We start from the raw sequence: 20,923 nt of genomic DNA, 5'->3' as shown, positions 1-20,923 counted from the left end.
AAGAGCATTCCAGAGCATGAGTTAATGTTTCTGTTCTATACCTTAAACTATCAAAATAAAGAAAGTCGCACACTGCATGTATAATCTCCCAACAATTTAATGGGTATTTACCAACGTTTCAGCATCACTGTGCCTTCCTCAGGGTAATGTCATGAATACTTGAACAAGGTTATGTTGACACACAGTGCAATTAGTGTAATCAATGACAGTGGTGAGGGGTGTGTCGTAATGATTAAGTGAATTAAAATGTATTAGTTAAACTGTTTAAAAAATAGTATATCACATATTAAATATATTATGCTATTGTTATCATATAGAAACATAATGGTATATTGTACATCATATTAGCGTCAACATACATTATTGTTTCATTCATTTTCACATAATTTCGAATTTCATTTTTGTTACATGTAATATTGGTTCAACCTTAATATATAATGAACATCATCAACAGGGGGAACATATTAGGTGTACGCTAATAAGATGTACAAATCATTTTTCAATTTATAAGACTTGTTCATAAAGGAAAATGTGCTCATAAGAAGGGCCTGAGATCAAAGTCAATATTCAGACCACTAGGGGTCAATGTTTTTAGGTAGGATATCCAGTAAGCCTCCCTTTGTAGTAGTAGGATCTCAAAGTTACCTCCTCTCCTTGGTAGAGCAACATGCTCAATGCCTGTGTATTTGAGGGAGGAGATGGGATGGTTAGCTTCAACAAAGTGAGCTGCTACTGGATAGTCAATGTTCTTACACCTGATTGAGCTGTGGTGTTCAGCTATGCGTTGTTTTAATTGTCTTTTTATTTGTCCTACATAGGCTTTTCCACATGAACAGGTGATAAGATAGATTACTCCCTTGGTCTTGCATGAGATGATACCCCTAACAGGGATTTTTCGACCTTGCTTCTACACCTGCATTGCTTGCTATTTGGGGTTTTAGGCTGGTTTTCTGTACAGCACTTTGAGATATCAGCTGATGTAAGAAGGGCTTTATAAATACATTTGATTTGGGCCTGTATGTGGGTGTCTGAAGAAAGACGTTTTTATAGTGTGTCACATCCTGACCAGTAAAGGGGCTGTTTGTTATTGTAGTTTGGTCAGGGCGTGGTAGGGGGTGTTTGTTTAGTGTGGTTCGGGGTTGTTTGGGTTATGTTCTATGTTAGTGTATTTCTATGTTATTTCTAGTTGGTCTATTTCTATGTGGTGTTTATTGGGTTGACCTTCAATTGGAGGCAGCTGCTTCTCGTTGCCTCTGATTGAAGGTCCTATTTATAGGGGTTTTTGTTCTATGGGGGTTGGTGGGTAGTTATTTCCTGGTTTAGTGTTTGTTGCACCTGACGGGACTGTTTGGAGTCGTTTGTTTTGTATACGTGTTTATTTTGTTTTTCCTTCTTGCCGATTGGCAAGTGTGAGAGGCAGCCCCAAGAAATGTTTTGGGGGGGGCACACGGGGAGAGTGGTTAGGTCAGGTAATAGACCTAAGCCAACTCCCCGTGCTTATTATGGGGAGCAACGGATCATGAGAGCACCGGTGTATGCAGAAAGTGCGCACGATCTCACCCATGCGCACGCACAGTCCGGTGCGAGCCATCCCAGCCCCTCGCAAGTGCCGTGCTAGAGTGGGCATCCAGCCAGGTAGGAGTATGCCTGCACAGCACATCTGGCCACCAGTGCACCTCCTAGGCCCAGGCTACCCTACGCCTGCTCTACGCACGGCAGCCATCAGGCCTCTGCACAGCCCAGTTCGCCCTGTGCCAGCACTCCGTTCGTGCAGGGCTAGTGTTACCATCCAGCCAGGACGGGTTGTGCAGGTGGTGCGCTCCAGACCGCCGGTGCCTACTCATGACCCAGTGTATCCAGTTCCCGCTCCTCGCACTAGCCTTGAGGTGCGTGTTTCCAGTCTGGCGCCTCCAAAGCCACCACCAAGCACCAGGCCTCCAGTGCGTCAGCCCAGTCCAGTACGTCCTGTTCCCGCTCCTCGCACTAGCCTTGGGGTGCGTGTCTCCAGTCTGGTACCTCCAGTACCAGCCCCACGCACCAGGCCTCCAGTGCGTCAGCCCAGTCCAGTTCGTCCTGCTCCTGCACCCTCACACTAGCCCTGTGGTGCATGTCCCTAGTCTGGCGCCTCCAAAGCCAGCCCTACGCATCAGGCCTTCAGTGCGCAGTCCCCGTCCAGAGCTTCCGACGACAGTTCCCCATCCAGAGCTTCCGACGACAGTTCCCTGTCCAGAGCTTCCGGCGACAGTACCCCGTCTAGAGATGGCCCACAGTCCGGAGCCTGCAGAGACGGCCCACAGTCCGGAGCCTGCAGAGACGGCCCACAGTCCGGAGCCAGCAGAGACGGCCCACAGTCCGGAGCCAGCAGAGACGGCCCACAGTCCGGAGCCAGCAGAGACGGCCCACAGTCCGGAGCCGGCGCAGCCAGAGTCGGCGCAGCTAGAGTCGCCCTCCAGTCCGGAGCTCCCCAGAGTCGCCCTCCAGTCCGGAGCTCCCCAGAGTCGCCCTCCAGTCCGGGGTCTTCAGCGATGCGCCTTAGTCCAGAGACTTCGGGAGGGGTAAATAATAATAAGCAGTTAGCGGGGGTGGACAGGTTAGGTTGGGGAGTAAGGCCGGAGCCTGAGCCACCTCCGTAGTAGGAGGTTGGGGAGGGGGGGGTGTAGCACAAGAACCGTCAGTGACGGTGGCCACCGTCCCTTCCCTCCCTTTAGTTAGGGGATTATTTTTGTGTTGGGGTTTATTTTTGTTTATTTATTTTTTGTTTAAGGTGCAGCCGGGGTCTGCACCTTTGGGGGGGGTAACTGTCACGTCCTGACCAGTAAAGGGGCTGTTTGTTATTGTAGTTTGGTCAGGGTGTGGCAGGGGGTGTTTGTTTAGTGTGGTTCGGGGTTATTGCACCTGACGGGACTGTTTGGAGTCGTTTGTTTTGTATACGTGTTTATTTTGTTTTTCCTTCTTCAAATAAAAAAGAAGATGAGTATACATTTTCCCGCTGCGTTTTGGTCCACTCCTTACGACAATCGTGACATAGTGCTATTGCACTGTGCGCATGAGCCACATTTGTAGTTCCCATTTGGGATGGGTGTTAAGATTGTCTGAGTGGGCTCAGGGGGCATGTCAGATCTCATCAAACTATCTCCAATATTGCGACCACACTTATAGACCACCAGTGGGGGTTCCTTGAAGAGGTGTGCAATTTTTTTGTCTGATTGCAGAATATGCCAGTGCTTTTTCAGAATTGCTTTCATTTTCTCCGAACCCTTGGGGTACTTATGGTTGCGTTGTTTTTCTTCTTTGGTTGAGTTTTTAGTAATTAATCTCTTGGTTTTTGAGATATTTTCCTCTTTGCCACATCAAGAGTTTGATCCTTGTAGCCTCTCATTTAGAATTTACAGTGGGGCAAAAAAGTATTTAGTCAGCCACCAATTGTGCAAGTTCTCCCACTTAAAAAGATGAGAGAGGCCTGTAATTTTCAGTATTTGGTCAATAACAAAAGTTTATCTCAATACTTTGTTATATACCCTTTGTTGGCAATGACACAGGTCAAATGTTTTCTGTAAGTCTTCACAAGGTTTTCACACACTGTTGCTGGTATTTTGGCCCATTCCTCGATGGAGATCTACTCTAAAGCAGTGATGTTTTGGGGCTGTCGCTGGGCAACACGGACTTTCAACTCCCTCCAAAGATTGTCTATGGGGTTGAGATCTGGAGACTGGCTAGGCCACTCCAGGACCTTGAAATGCTTCTTACAAAGCCACTCCTTCGTTGCCCGGGCGGTGTGTTTGGGATCATTGTCATGCTGAAAGACCCAGCCACGTTTCATCTTCAATGCCCTTGCTGATGGAAGGAGGTTTTCACTCAAAATCTCACGATACATGGCCCCATTCATTCTTTCCTTTACACGGATCAATCGTCCTGGTCCCTTTGCAGAAAAACAGCCCCAAAGCATGATGTTTCCACCCCCATGCTTCACAGTAGGTATGGTGTTCTTTGGATGCAACTCAGCATTCTTTGTCCTCCAAACATGACGAGTTGAGTTTTTACCAAAAAGTTATATTTTGGTTTCATCTGACCATATGACATTCTCCCAATCCTCTTCTGGATCATCCAAATGCTCTCTAGCAAACTTCAGACGAGCCTGGACATGTACTGGCTTAAGCAGGGGGACACATCTGGAACTGCAGGATTTGAGTCCCTGGCGGCGTAGTGTGTTACTGATGGTAGGCTTTGTTACTTTGGTCCCAACTCTCTGCAGGTCATTCACTAGGTCCCCCCGTGTGGTTCTGGGATTTTTGCTCACCGTTCTTGTGATCATTTTGACCCCACGGGGTGAGATCATGCGTGGAGCCCCAGATCGAGGGAGATTATCAGTGGTCTTGTATGTCTTCCATTTCCTAATAATTGCTCCCACAGTTGATTTCTTCAAACCAAGCTGCTTACCTATTGCAGATTCAGTCTTCCCAGCCTGGTGCAGGTCTACAATTTTGTTTCTGGTGTCCTTTGACAGCTCTTTGGTCTTGGCCATAGTGGAGTTTGGAGTGTGACTGTTTGAGGTTGTGGACAGGTGTCTTTTATACTGATAACAAGTTCAGTGGGAGAACTTGCACAATTGGTGGCTGACTAAATACTTTTTTGCCCCAATGTATATTAATTTGGGGACAGGTCGAAAAGCATTAAATATTTATGGCAATTTTGCTAGCTAGCTTGCACTTGCTAGATAATTTGTCCTTTTTAGCTAGCTTGCTGTTGCTAACTAATTTGTCCTTGGACATTGAGTTGTTATTTTACCTGAAATGCACATGGTCCTCTACTCCGCCAATTAATCCATACATAAAACGGTAAACCGAATTGTTTCTAGTCATCTCTCCTCCTTCCAGGCTTTTTCTTCTCTTGCCTTTATATTCTCTTCTCTTGCCTTTATACTCTATTCTCTCGATAGATCCATTCTCTCTCATAGGACCTGACGGATTGACTCTACAAGACCCGAACATGGCTAGTGGTGAGTAAACAACCTACACGGTAATAAGACGTATGGGAACTCATGTCTAGTGTTTGTTTTTCGTGTTCTTCAAAATCAACTGCTCATAAAATGATCTCACTGCTGAGCTTTTTAACAATATTTTTTATTCAACCATAACTGTAAAAACCTATTGAACTCTTTATGCCTTGGATGAAGTGAGGGAGTAACTCTTTATAAACTGATTACTTTATTAGTAAACTGGAGCATGGTGTTACAGGCATGCAGTTGCATCCACTGTTGCCCATTAAGTTTCAGTGAGACTCGCTATTGGCTCCTTGATTAGTCGCTAGACGACTTCACAGGACCAATTTTCCCTTGCTGCGGCATAACTGCGGTCCCCGCTGTACTGCCGCACCCCCAGACCACTTCTCCCACTGTCGTTTGTGGCAGAATTGAGTGGGAGAAGTCTTGAAATGCTATCAAAACCATAGAAACTCTCTGTGGCAAAATCCCCCAAAGGCAGCCTGAAAAGTAGCTGAATTTGTAACTAACTATTCGCTTGCCTCTTTTACCAATAAAAGTCGTTGGAGGGGTACGAAAACTCACTAAATATAGCGCCTAAATTGGCAACACTGGTCGCAGCTACATTCAACGGTTGTGTTCGAGAGCATCAAAAGCGTGGTGTATCATAGGTCAATTGTGATCTACTACTAATAATAATTTGTTGTTATTTATGATTCAAGCAAGGTGATCTGTAGACCAGTCAGTCGGCAGTCGCCTGCATTGTCGAACAAGCCCAACGTGTGTGTTGGGTGCGTCCCAATACTCTAACAATGATACCAATATGTACTCAAATTCAGTACTGGACCACCTGGTGGCGTGTGTAATGCTGTGTTAATACCAGCTACCACAATAACGTATTACTGTAGCATAGTCAGTTTTGATAGATTAATTGTTTATGTAATTTTATATTTCATTGCAGAATGCGCAGTATCATTGTAGTTCTGTTAATGTCTTTGTCTCTTTGAGCAAAAATTAGTTTATAATTTCATGTTGTAGTTGCATTCACATGGTTCAATTGATAGACAGCCGTTGCTAATTTGCTCAGAGTTTAGATTCTACAGACCTAACATGCTTGATTCTGATTTCAAGATGAAAAGTAACAAATGTCTGTCAACCAACAGTGCAGCAGAAGAAGGTGCTGAGGATTGTTCTGGTTGGGAAGACTGGTGTTGGGAAGAGTGCAACAGCAGATACCATCCTGGGGAGAAAAGCTTTTGAATCTCATTTTTCCCCTGCTTCTTTGACAATAGTGTGTGACAAGGCTAGAGGGGAGATGGATGGGAGAGAAGTTGCTATTGTTGACACTCCAGGATTGTTTGACACCAAGATAACACAAAGGGAGACCCTGATGAAGACTGTGAAGTGCATCTCCTTCTCTGCTCCTGGGCCCCATGTGTTCCTTGTGGTGATGGTGCTGGGTAGATACACACAGGAGGAGAGAGACACAGTGGAGATGATTCAGAAGTTCTTTGGAAAAGATGCAGGAAAATACATCATGGTCCTCTTCACAAATGCAGACCAGCTTGAAGAAGAACAAACAATTGAAGACTTTTTGCGTGCCTGTCCAGATCTTCAGGATGTCATTGCCAACTGCGGTGGGCGGTATCATGACTTCAACAACAGAGATAAGTAGAATCGCTCCCAGGTCACTGAGCTGGTTGAGAAGATTAACAAGATGGTCACGATGAATGGAGGAAGCCACTACACCTCTGAGATGTTCCAAAAGGCTGAGAGGGCGATTGAAGAGGAGAAGGAGAGGATCCTGAAAGAGCAGGAAGAGGAGACACTCAGAGCGGAGGAGGAACTAAAGGCAAAATATGAAGGAGAGCTCCCAAAGAAAGAACAAGAGATGCTAAGGAAAATCAAGGAAGGAGAAGCCAGAAGAGAAGCCGAAAGGAAAAATGAATACACAAAAAATCCTCCAAAAAGTGGTTGGTGTAGTATCTTATGAGATGGTGTCGTTAGAATAACAATTAATCGTGAGATGGCATTGCATTACGTATGTGACAATGGAACAAAACTATAACTGCAAACTTAATTAACCTGTCTAGGATAGGGGGCAGTATTTTCACGGCCGGATGAAAAATTTACCCGATTTAAACTGGTTACTACTCTTGCCCAGAAATGGGAATATGCATATTATTAGTAGATTTGCATAGAAAACACTCTGAAGTTTCTAAACCTGTTTGAATGGTGTCTGTGAGTATAACAGAACTCATATGGCAGGCAAAAACCTGAGAAAATTCCAAGCAGGAAGTGGCCTGTCTGAGAACTGTAGTTCTACTTTTGAATCCCCAGAGAAACTACAAATACTTATGAGTTACGTTGCACTTCCTAAGTCTTCCATTGGCTCTCTAAAGCCTTCAGAACGTGGATTGAGCCGTCTCCTGTCTCTGGGCAGATAATAAGAGCACAGTTTGTCAGAGGACTGCCTGGTGACTAAGAGATTGGAAATGCGCGTTCCCGCGAGCACAGTGTTTTTTCTTTTCCTCTTTGAATGAAAACACGATTGTCCGGTTGGAATATTATCGCTACTTTACGAGAAAAATAGCATAAAATTGATTTTAAACAGCGTTTGACATGCTTCTAAGTACGGTAAAGGAACATTTGGAATTTTTTGGTCTCGAAATGCCTTTGGATAGTGACCTGAACGCACGAACAAAACGGAGGTATTGGACATAACTATGGATTATTTGGAACAAAAACAACATTTGTTGTGGAAGTAGCAGTCCTGGGAGTGCATTCTGATGAAGATCAGCAAAGGTAATACAATTTTTCTAATACTAATTCTGAGTTTAGTTTGCCCCGACTTGGCGGGTGTCAAAATGGCTAGCCGTGATGGCTGAGCTATGTACTCAGAATATTGCAAAATGTGCTTTCACCGAAAAGCTATTTTAAAATCTGACATAGCGATTGCATAAAGGAGTTGTGTATCTATAATTCTTAAAATAATTGTTATGTATTTTGTTAACGTTTATAAAGAGTATTTTTGTAAATTCACAGGAAGTTTGTGGTGGAAAATACATTTTCTGAACATCACGCAAATATGTAAAATGCTGTTTTTGGATATAAATATGAACTTGATTGAACAAAACATACATGTATTGTATAACATAATGTCCTAGGAGTGTCATCTGATGAAGATCGTCAACGGTTAGTGCATAATTTAGCTGTGTTTTCGGTTTCTGTGACATATTTCCCTGCTTGAAAAATGGCTGTGTGATTATTTTTGTCTATGTACTCTCCTAACATAATCTAATGTTTTGCTTTCGCTGTAAAGCCTTTTTGAAATCGGACAATGTGGTTAGATTAACGAGAGTCTTATCTTTAAAATGGTGTAAAATAGTTGATTGTTTGAGAAAATTGAATTGTGGTATTTTAGTATTTTTTGTATTTCGCGCCATGTCTTCCCATTGGCTGTTGGCTAGGTGTCCCGCTGGCGGAACGGGGTTCCGCTAGCGGAACATCTAGATGTAACAGGTTAAATTCACGGCAATATTAGAACTATCCATTTTAATGCAGTCATTTATTATTAGGATAGAGCTTGATTTGCCCTTTGAGTGAAGCCCAGCTTGGGCGCCACGTAAACTCATGTCCTTTGTTTACAGTTGTACCATTGAGTGACCTGTTTTTTAAATGCTGACTCTGGTAACTTAAAATGTCTGAAGTGTAACAGATGAAACATGGACACATTTGAAAGCGACTGCATGTACCCAGAATTCTGTATTAAAGCTATTGCTTCAACTGCACCTCAGTCTTTCACACGTTTGTGTTTATAGAGTAATTGTAGTAGTGCGTTCACCTATACAATCCCTATTAGATCAGTGATTACTACAAGGAAGGAATGCATTTTATTGTTTAGAAGGAAGAACCCAGGTCTACTTGTAGAGTTTAACTCCAACCCAAAATTAGCACTAACTTCCCATCACTAGAGGGCCATAACCTGGACTAGAGGGAGTACAAACATAATTCACTTTTTCGTAACAGGTTAGGAGAATTTATGCAGAAGATTAGGAGAATTAACATGATGGGTTAGGAGACATAGGTTTAGGTTAGCTAAAATGCTCTCCTAACCTGCTATGAAAAGTCACTTCTGGTCGTAGCTGTACTGCTTCTAGTCACAACCATCAAAGATTGGCATCCTGTGGTTAATTTTCTTTACTATTAAATGAGGAGAGAAACTTATCACACAAGTCAGAGTTATACTTAAACTAAATCTTTAATCACTTATAAGGGAGCAGGTCAATAAAACGCATACATATAAAGTGAATCGATTGAGTGCACTACGGTAATGATGGCTGGTCATGGATGGTTGACAATTCACGCTCCGATGATTCGTTGAGACAAAGGTCTTTTATAGCCAAGATACACCCCTTTCAACCTACATGACGAACAACAGATATATAGAATGAGTCACACGGTTATGATTTGTATGAAAGATACTTATAATACATAGCAGACAGTATCTGCCGTGTCAACAGTTTTCATTGTATAGACCAGTGTCTGTCAATCCGACTCCAAACTGGAACCATCTCTCCCTGGTACGGTATAGGATAGAGCTAAATGTCTTCAACTTATCAAGTAAGACCCTGACATCCGCTCACCTCAGTGTTCTCAATAAGGGACTAACATTTGTACCCACTGCATACATTAATGACTTTGATGTCCAGATAGATCTATTCAAGTTTTTTTGTTCTTTGATAAGAGTGATACTTACATGACTCCACTTGAAGTGTCATCCTCAGTGAGATGTATACATAGGTCTACCACGCTAATCAATAGACTTACCTGTCCTACCGTGAGTCAAGGAGGAGATGGAGCCATTAAACCAGCTGAGGTACCTGAGAACTCTGAGAGAACTACATTTAGAGCAAAAAGTTCATTTGTACCTCCCCCCAAACGCAATGCCTCCATAGAAACCTTCTGTAGGATTGTTGAAAATGATGTAGGTGACTTACTGAAAGACAAACAAACACAAATCCTATGATAACCTGAGTAGAGACGAGAGAGTGGCTCTTAAGGACTTAAAGTCAGATCCTTCGATTATCATAAAAAAATGTGATGGAGGAGGAATTTGTATACAAAACAAATGTGACTATGTGAATGAATGTCGCCGACAACTATCTAAAGGTGACTTCTATCACAAACTGAATTGTGACCCTACCCTGGAATTCCAGCATAATATTTCATCCACAGTGGAAAGCTGTTTGGAATCAGGACAAATCACTAAACAAGAAGTTGAATTTCTATGTGTGAAATTTCCCACGACACCAACTTTCTATACAGTCGCTAAATTACCCAAACAAGTATCTCCTCCAGGTCGACCCATTGTAGTAGCAATCAACTCTGTGATATTTCTACATTTTTGGATTACCACATTAAACCGATGGTTGAGAATCTCCCATCTTATGTCAAAGACACTAGTCACATGATCTTATTGATTGAGGGCTTAGGAAGGATACCAGAGGGCACCCTGCTGGCCACTTCTGATCTCATTGATAGAGGGCTTAGGAAGGATACCAGAGGGCACCCTGCTGGCCACTTCTGATCTCATTGATAGAGGGCTTAGGAAGGATACCAGAGGGCACCCTGCTGGCCACTTTTGATGTGGAGAGCTTGTACACTAACATCGCACACACTGGAGGCTTGCAGGCGCTGCAACACTTCCTTCAGCAGAGAGACTCTACCCTTGCTCCATCCAATGATTGCATCTTACAACTTTACTGAACTGGTATTATCCCATAACTACTTTGTCTTTGAGTCAGACTTTTTCCTTCAAATTCGGGGTGTAGCCATGGGCTCCCCTTTTCCCCCAACTATGCAAACCTGTATGTGGGACAATTTGAAGAAGCATTCCTTTTTAAAACAGACACACACCCCTTACTTTCTAAAATACTTCTATGGAAGAGATACATAGATGATATATTTTGTGCTCTGGGAAGGAAGTCAGCAGGAACTAAATGAATTCCAAACACCTCAAATTCACCATGCAGACAGATGAGAGAAAAATAAACTACCTGGATTTATGGATTATCAAAGAATGATGCATTACACACAGACTTATACACAAAGCCCACAGATCGCAATACCTTGCTATGTGCGGATAGTATGCATCCCCTTCCCCTCAAGAATGGTCTACCATATAGCCAGTTATGCAGGGTTAAACGAATCTGTGGCCACCAGTCAGATTTTGACAGCGATGCTAAAAAAACGACAGATACAGTGGGGCAAAAAAGTATTTAGTCAGCCACCATTTGTGCAAGTTCTCCCACTTAAAAAGATGAGAGAGGCCTGTAATTTTCATCATAGGTACACGTCAACTATGACAGACAAAATGAGAAAAAGATTTCCAGAAAATCACATTGTAGGATTTTTAATGAATTTATTTGCAAATTATGGTGCAAAATAAGTATTTGGTCACCTACAAACAAGCAAGACCTGTAACTTCTTCTTTAAGAGGCTCCTCTGTCCTCCACTCATTACCTGTATTAATGGCACCTGTTTGAACTTGTTATCAGTATAAAAGACACCTGTCCACAACCTCAAACAGTCACACTCCAAACTCCACTATGGCCAAGACCAAAGAGCTGTCAAAGGACACCAGAAACAAAATTGTAGACCTGCACCAGGCTGGGAAGACTGAATCTGCAATAGGTAAGCAGCTTGGTTTGAAGAAATCAACTGTGGGAGCAATTATTAGGAAATGGAAGACATACAAGACCACTGATAATCTCCCTCGATCTGGGGCTCCACGCAAGATCTCACCCCGTGGGGTCAAAATGATCACAAGAACAGTGAGCAAAAATCCCAGAACCACACGGGGGGACCTAGTGAATGACCTGCAGAGAGCTGGGACCAAAGTAACAAAGCCTACCATCAGTAACACACTACGCCGCCAGGGACTCAAATCCTGCAGTTCCAGATGTGTCCCCCTGCTTAAGCCAGTACATGTCCAGGCTCGTCTGAAGTTTGCTAGAGAGCATTTGGATGATCCAGAAGAGGATTGGGAGAATGTCATATGGTCAGATGAAACCAAAATAGAACTTTTTGGTAAAAACTCAACTCGCCGTGTTTGGAGGACAAAGAATGCTGAGTTGCATCCAAAGAACACCATACCTACTGTTTGAGTTTGAGTTTATTTTATTTTTACAGGGACAGTGCACATTAATCAACGTTTCAGTAAAAGTGCCGGTTTTAGCCAGCCGGCTAATTTTCAACCGCAGTCCCTGGGCAGGTTATTAAAAACAATTACAATATAGACAATCATTGAACAGTGAGCACACGCAGAGTAACATAGGACAAGCAAGACATAGCATACAGACAGAGCAACATAGGACAAGCAAGATGTAGCATACAGACAGAGCAACATAGAACAAAAAGCAACAAGACAAAATCCATAAAAACAACAGTGTTTCCACACCTCACAAGCTACAGACAACAGACAACATGGAAAGCGGCAATACACAGCTAGGGATTATGTTCACAAGTCTGATTGACCTTTAGCCATGTCTTCATGCATTTTGTGAAAGTGTGATATGTGGTGCAGTTATGTGTGTCTGATGGCAGTGTATTCCAGACATGGGAAGCTCTCACAGAGAAAGCAGATTTACTAAAGGTGCTTTTCCTTAAGGGAACTATACAGTCACCTCTCATGGCAGACCTTGTGGATCTGCTGCCATATGTTTGGGTTTTCTGTTTTACAAAAATACTGAGTGGAAGGGGAGCTAGGCCATTTAGGATCTTGAATACAAGACATGCGTCGGTGTATTGCACAAGATTTTCCCAACTCAGGAGCTCATGCTTTCTGAGGATGTAACAGTGATGATGGCTATTGGGCTTTCTATCGAGCACTTTGAGAGCCTGTTTGTAGACAGACTGAATAGGTTTTAATGTTGTATAGCAAGCTTGGGTCCAACTAGTCAAGCAGTATGTTAAGTGGGGGAGTATCATCGATTTGAAATATAGTTTTGCTACCTCTGTGGTCAAACAATTTCGTATAAATCGGAAATTAGCTAGGTTGAATTTGGTTATTTGAATTACCTTTTTCACATGCTTTTTAAAAGAGAGGTTGGAATCAAGTATGATTCCAAGGTACTTAAAATCAGATACCACCTGGAGCTTCTCCCCTGACACATAGACATCTGGCTCAGTAGCATCTGTTGCCCTCTTTGTGAAGAACATGCAAACTGTTTTTTTCACATTGAGATGCAAACACGAGTCACTGAGCCACTTTGTAACCTGGACCATTACAGTAGTGAGTTCTTGTGCAGCTTGTTGTTTGCTCTTTGCATGCACATATATCACTGTATCATCTGCATACATTTGAACTTCAGACCCAGTGCAGACGGAAGGCAGATCATTAATGTACAGGCTGAACAGGAGGGGCCCCACTATTGACCCTTGGGGCACGCCCACATCATAGCTAAGAGTGGGCGACAGCTCATTGCTCACTCTGACACACTGAGTTCTGCCTTCAAGGTATGATTTCATCCATCTCAAGGCATCGGGGGAAAAGTTGAACTTGGACAATTTTGTGATGAGAATCTCATGGTTAACAGTATCGAAAGCCTTCCTTAGGTCCAGAAACACAGCCCCAACAACGCCCCCTTTGTCCATCTTGGACTTCACATTTTCCAGAAGAAAGCAGTTGGCCGTTTCTGTGGAGTGTTTCGCTCTGAAGCCAAACTGCACGGAGTGTAATGTGAAGGGGCTGTTGTTGAGGTGGGAAATCAGTTGTTCTGCTACACACTTTTCAACAACCTTCGACACTACAGGTAGTATACTAATGGGCCTGTAGTTACTCACATCAGCAGGGTCGCCCGATTTAAAGATGGCCGTTATTATGGCTGACTTCCATACCCTTGGAAACACCCCCAGACCAATAGATGTGTTGGTGACCTTAGTAATGGGGCCAATGAGTGACTCTGTAGTTTTTAAGAAAGGTAGAGTCCAGCCCAAACACATCTTTGGATTTAGAGTTCTTTAGTGAGCTAATCACCTTGTTCACCTTTGACTCAGAAACCTCCCTTATGATGAAGACAGGTTGAGCGTCATTCACTAGCACTGAGCCCAATAAACCAGTGGAGGGGTTCTGTGTCAGTACCTTGACAGAGTCAATAAAGTAGGAATTGAAGGCTATTGCTATTTCAACTGTATCCTGTGTTAGATTGTTATTCACCATGATTTCTGTGAAGCATGGGGGTGGAAACATCATGCTTTGGGGCTGTTTTTCTGCAAAGGGACCAGGACGACTGATCCGTGTAAAGGAAAGAATGAATGGGGCCATGTATCGTGAGATTTTGAGTGAAAACCTCCTTCCATCAGCAAGGGCATTGAAGATGAAACGTGGCTGGGTCTTTCAGCATGACAATGATCCCAAACACACCGCCCGGGCAACGAAGGAGTGGCTTCGTAAAAAGCATTTCAAGGTCCTGGAGTGGCCTAGCCAGTCTCCAGATCTCAACCCCATAGAAAATCTTTGGAGGGAGTTGAAAGTCCGTGTTGCCCAGTGACAGCCCCAAAACATCACTGCTCTAGAGGAGATCTGCATGGAGGAATGGGCCAAAATACCAGCAACAGTGTGTGAAAACCTTGTGAAGACTTACAGAAAACGTTTGACCTGTGTCATTGCCAACAAAGGGTATATAACAAAGTATTGAGATAAACTTTTGTTATTGACCAAATACTTATTATCCACCATAATTTGCAAATAAATTCATAAAAAATCCTACAATGTGATTTTCTGGATTTTTATACCTATGATGAAAATTAGAGGCCTCTCTCATCTTTTTAAGTGGGAGAACTTGCACAATTGGTGGCTGACTAAATACCTTTTTGCCCCACTGTAAATGGTTCAGAGTTTGTTTTGATATTTTAACCTGCGTGTCGTGATCGAATTTGGTGTGGGGGTACAAAATACATTTATGCACGATGGCGCTCGCGCGCAGCCGGTTTGAGTTCTGTGTTAGCCTGCCTAGCTGGAATTCGGAAGAAGGAAAATATTTTATTTCTACAATTTCAAAAGATAACCAAACAAAAACATATTTACTTTTTACGAGACGTGTTTGTGCCATCAATTTCTAACTTAATTGCATTTGTTTTTACGTACACTTGTATGTTGACTTCTCCATTGATGTTGTTTTCGCAGACTTTTCTTAGCGTATGTACAATCGTCGCAAATTGAATTATGGGGAGTTTCAGGCCCCGGTGTGAACATAATTGTACACTCGCAAAGCCGACTTAAAACGAGGGCTGAGGGGCTTACGTTGCAAACTTCCCTTGCTTGGCTAATCACAAGATGAGGAAGGGGATTCTCCCAAGGGCATAAGGCGAGGGAGGGTAAGTGGACGAGGGTAAGTGTGTCTTTTAAGTGTTTGAACCGTAAGCCAGTGTCGATCCCAGTACGCAAAACAATTCCTCCCCCTTGCTATTTCCCACGTTCCCTACGTCCAATGCTTTAAATATGGAGGAAGAATAATTACATACAATCTTTTAAAGTATGATTTGCATATGTAAAATATGAGCGGCACCTGTATACTGAGTTTTGTAGTTGCAAAAAATATTTGCAAACATGTAACTTATTTTGAGAACAAATTAAACAACACTTGCAAGCGCATAACGTTATGTGTGAATAAATACAACACTTGCAAACATGTAAGTTGATATGTGGATAAATTCAATAAGATATGCAAGCATGCAACTACATTTGAGAATGAATGCAACTCATTTACTAAACTTGCGACTGGTGAATCTTCTTCTGTGTATCAAAACTACATTTGCTGATGTCGAATCTGTGCGCTCAGAGTTTTGGCAGTAATTTTGTGACTAAAATCTGCAAGCAAGTGACATAGAAAAACAGGAGCTCTGGTGGACAAGGCTTTTTCTTCTGACCAATCAAGTGAGGTGTTGTCATTTTTTAATGTGCTTTCACATTTTACATGGTTCCGGTCTGGAAGCACGCTTTCTACTGTGCTAAATATGGATGTACTGTAACGGCGCCTTCAGGGACATATTTCAGAAATGCATTTCATTGCTCAGCTTGCAACGCCATGATACTGGGTTAGATTCCTGGGACCACTCATATGTAAAAAATGTATGCAAGTGTTACTGTAAGTCGCATTGGATAAAAGTGTCAGCTAAATGGCATATAAACTCAGCATAAAAAGAAACGTCCTCTCACTGTCAACTGCGCTTATTTTCAGCAAACTTAACATGTATAATTATTTATATGAACATAACAAGATTCAACAACTGAGACATAAACTGAACAAGTTCCACAGACATGTGACTAACATAAATGGAATAAAGTGTACATGAACAAAAGGGGGGTCAAAAGTAACAGTCAGTATCTGGTCTGACCACCAGCTGCATTAAGTACTGCAGTGCATCTCCTCCTCATGGACTGCACCAGATTTGCCAGTTCTTTCTGTGAGATGTTACCCCACTCTTCCACCAAGGCACCTGCAAGTTCCTGGACTTTTCTGGGGGGAATGGCCCTAGGCCTCACCCTCCGATCCAACAGGTCCCAGACGTGCTCAATGGGATTGAGATCCGGGCTCTTCGCTGGCCATGGTAGAACACTGACATTCCTGTCTTGCAGGAAATCACGCACAGAACGAGCTGTATGGCTGGTGGCATTGTCATGCTGGAGGGTCATATCAGGATGAGCTTGCAGGAAGGGTACCACATGAGGGAGGAGGATGTCTTCCATGTAACGCACAGCTTTGAGATTGCCTGCAATGACAAGCTCAGTCCGATGATGTTGTGACACACCGCCCCAGACCATGACGGACCCTCCACCTCCAAATCGATCCCGCTCCAGAGTACAGGCCTCGTTGTAACGCTCATTCCTTTGACGATAAACGCGAATCCGACAATCACCCCTGGTGAGACAAAATTGCGACTCGTCAGTGAGGGGCAATTTTTGCCAGTCCTGTCTGGTCCAGCGACGGTGTTTGTGCCCATAGGCGACGTTGCCTTACAACAGGCCTACAAGCCCTCAGTCCAGCCTCTCTCAGCCTATTGCGGACGACCGTTCCACAGGTGCATGTTCATTATTAATTGTTTATGGTTCATTGAACAAGGATGGGAAACAGTGTTCAAACCCTTTACAATGAAGATCTGTGAAGTCATTTGGATTTTTATTAATTATCTTTGAAAGACTGGGTCCTGAAAAAGGGCCATTTCTTTTTTTGCTGAGTTTATTATATATTAGATGTTTGCTAATAACCTTTGCGCATAGAGTCACCCTGTGAGAGACTTTGTTACATTAACAATGTCCCTTGCTGCAGCAAAGGTACTTTGAAAAAGGAAAAAATGTTATGCCCCATATGTACTACTGAAGGTCAAATTTTTCAGGGACGTGAATCTACTCTTCAGAGCCCAATTTGAATGGTTGTAGCTCTTACTGCTCATGATAATGTATTTGTTACATCCTTGGTAGTTATTGCCATGTATTTGGAGGACACTATTACGTTACACAACAAGACTAAAGTAATTGCTAGGGTCAATTCATGTATGGAATTTGGCAGTTTATTCAATAAATTGACAGAATAAGATTTGGAGGGTGAGGGGCCAGAACACACAGCGAGGCATTAGCCTTCAGGAGAGTTTATGGGCAGAGGTGGAGATAGCAAAGCCTGAATCAAATATTAAAGAGCATCTCTGAAGATAAACAGTTAAATAAAACCCCCCAGTGTTACTGTTTATGACCAACGCCTTATCCCACCACTCTGAGTGTAAGTCACGTGATTTCATAGAAAATGTGTGTTAAGTCCTGCCTCTCCCATCTCCTCATTGGTTTATAGAAGCAGATACTCACGTACCACCTCCTCATTGGTTCTACCCACGTGGCTGACTGAGACTAACAACGTGTTAGTCACATGATTGCAAAGAAAAGGTATCTACAGTCCCACTCCAGGCAGACTACAAAGTTGGCCTTAGACACAGATCTAGGCTCAGTTTACGCAACACCAATACCTACCTACAAACCATTTGGGGAGGGAACACAACTGATCTTAGGTCAGTTTCTACTGCAAGACTCCTTGTGTCATTGCCACCACGGGACTTCTTATTAACTAAAAGACACTTTACTTTGCCCTGTTGTTGTAGCCTTACGTTACACCCTTATCTTTACAGGTAGAAAAATTAAGTTCCCATTTCTGTCTTAATACAGAAGGTTACTCACTATCCATGTTCAGGTGACATCATCTATATGAACACAGTTGCCACTTCATTAAAGCCGTTAAATGCAGTTTATCATAGCGCACTGTGCTTTATGGCAGGTGACAGTTTTAGTATTCATCATTGCATTCTCTACCAGAAAGTTGGTTGGCCCTCTTTGATGTCACGTAAGTTGATAAATTGCTAGGTTTTCATTTATAAAGCTCTTTTACAAAAAGTCCCACTGGATCTAACATCTTTACCACACCCGGTCTCAGGGATGGCTGACTCTGGAAATTCCTGCAGTCAGCAATTAAATTACACAAAACTTGAGACATCGATGGCGTTGTGTGACAAAACCGCACATTTTAGAGTGGCCTTTTATTGTCCCAAACATAAGGTGCACCTGTGTAATAATCATGCTGGATAATCAACTTCTTGATATGCCACCCCTGTTAGGTGGATGGATTATCTTGGCAAAGGACAAACGCTCACTAACAGGGATGAAACCAACATTTTAGAGAAATAAGCTTTTTGGGAGTATGGAACATTTCTGGGATCTTTTATTTCAGCTCATGAAACAGGGGACCAACACTTTACATGTTGTGTTCATATTTTTGTTCTGTACAAGTAAAACTGGTTTCCATTGCATTTTCAACTTTACTGATGGTTTTGACAAAACAAATGTTACGTTATATAGCGAATGTGCCCACTCTGGTCGTGGCACGTGCACTCTAGCCCACATCATACAGTGCAGGTATAGCCTACATGATGAGATTATTATGGATAAGAACTAAATTATTTTGATTTGTCAAACAGCCAAGCATCGACCATCACATTACCAGAATAAGACCCTCTATATTTATTGGAAAGGAGCATCAAGCTCATCACAATGCACTTTCACCACCCTGTGAAGTTCATCATTTATTTAAATTGTAGGTAGCCTAATAAACTGCATGCTTTCCCAAGTCGTAGTTGGAGGACCATACAACATATCATTGCGTGACTCCGAGTTTACTTCGATATGATGGTTATTATACTAATATTTGCACATAAAGACATTTCCACTGGCATTTCTCACATAATACATTTTGCAGACACAAAAAGATCACACCTTGTCTAGCGTATATTGTTTTGTTGATATTTGGAAAGTTTATCAACATATTTGTTGTTTCCATCAGGCCTGTCCTGACTTTTTATCTAACATGTACTTTACACACATAAAAAGGTTGGATGGAAACCTTGTTAATGAGTCCAAGTATAATTCCCCCAGTTGGCCAGTCCACTGCTAGCGTTGCATCGTTCAGGTTTGATGTAAAAGGTGATGGTTTGACCTCAGCCGTCATCTCTATCTCCCAAAACCATAGACCACGTCAGCCATTATCCCATATAATTACATCTAGAACATATACAGGATCTCTGTGCATTCCCCTCTAGGATGCCAATATTTGATGGTTGTGACTAGAAGTACAGTAATTTCCGGACTATAAGCCGCTACTTTTTTCCCAACTTTGAACCTCGCGGCTTAAACAATGACGCGGCTAATATATGGATTTTTCCCGCTTTCAAATGTTTTGTTATAAGCCGTGTTTCTTTAAAGCCTGTGTAAAGTTAATTTGTTTCAATGTACCGGTAGGCACCTGCGGCTTATAGACATGTGTGGCTTATTTATGTTCAAAATAAATAAAACATTTAAATTCAGTGGGTGCGGCTTATATTCAGGTGCGCTCAATTGTCCGGAAATTACGGTAGTACAGCTACGACCAAAAGTGACTTTTCGTAGCAGGTTAGGAGAGCATTTTAGCTAACCATAGCCCCATTCCAAACCTAAGTCTCCTAACCTGTCCCATTAATTCTCCTAACCTCTACATAAATTCTCCTCACCTGCTACAAAAAAGTCACTTGTGGTTGTTGCTGTACTCCCTCTAGTCCAGGGATGGGCAACTCCAGTCCTCTGGGGCATGAAAAGTATGATATTTTCAACCCAGCTAACACACCTGACTCCAATAATTAACTAAACATTATCTTCAGTTTAGAATGCAATTAGTTGAGTCAGCTGTGTTTGCTAGGGATGGGGAAAAAGTGTGACACCACTCTGGCCAGCGAGGACTGAAGTTGCCCATCCCTGCTCTAATCAAAACCATCTTTGATCTCTGCCAAAAAGGCCTGCATTACCAGTCTGGTGACGGCCTAATGACCCACACCTGTTAGCCTCATTTCCTGATCTTAAAGTGGTACTCCAGTCTCCTTTTCACCTGATTTACTTAAAAGGCACACCTCAATAGGTGGTTGAGGCATGTCATGACATTGCACAAGTGGGGGGGGGCTTTCCTATTTTGTTCCTCAAGTAAGGGTGGAGGCCGACGACATCACGGATTCCCATCAGACCAACTCCTTGAAGTTGTGTCTAATAAAAACTTTGTGTTAGTACTTTACTGTATTTATACTTGGGATATCGATTATCACCAATAAAATATAAAAAAATCACTGGAGGACGTTTTTAATTCAGCAGTACGCCCCGGGTAAACCAAGTTATGGCCCTCTAGTGATGGGAAGTTAGTGCTAATTTTGGGTTGGAGTTAAACTCTACAAGTAGACCTGGGTTCTTCCTTCTAAACAATAAAATGCATTCCTTCCTTGTAGTAATCACTGATCTAATAGGGATTGTATAGGTGAACGCAGTAGTACAACTATTCTATAAACACAAACGTGTCGTGTGAAAGACTTCAGTCTGAGGTGGAG

General features: G+C 42.7%; 1 pseudogene; it reads left to right on the top strand.

The window, feature by feature from the left end:
- The first annotated feature begins 4,986 nt into the window (after nucleotides 1–4,986).
- On the top strand, nucleotides 4,987–6,971 carry LOC106602530 (GTPase IMAP family member 7-like; annotated as a pseudogene).
- Nucleotides 6,972–20,923: the final 13,952 nt, after the last annotated feature.

Source organism: Salmo salar, chromosome ssa04, assembly GCF_905237065.1.
Source record: "Salmo salar chromosome ssa04, Ssal_v3.1, whole genome shotgun sequence".
NCBI classification, from domain to species: domain Eukaryota; kingdom Metazoa; phylum Chordata; class Actinopteri; order Salmoniformes; family Salmonidae; genus Salmo; species Salmo salar.
This window is presented reverse-complemented; position numbering and strand designations above follow the sequence as displayed.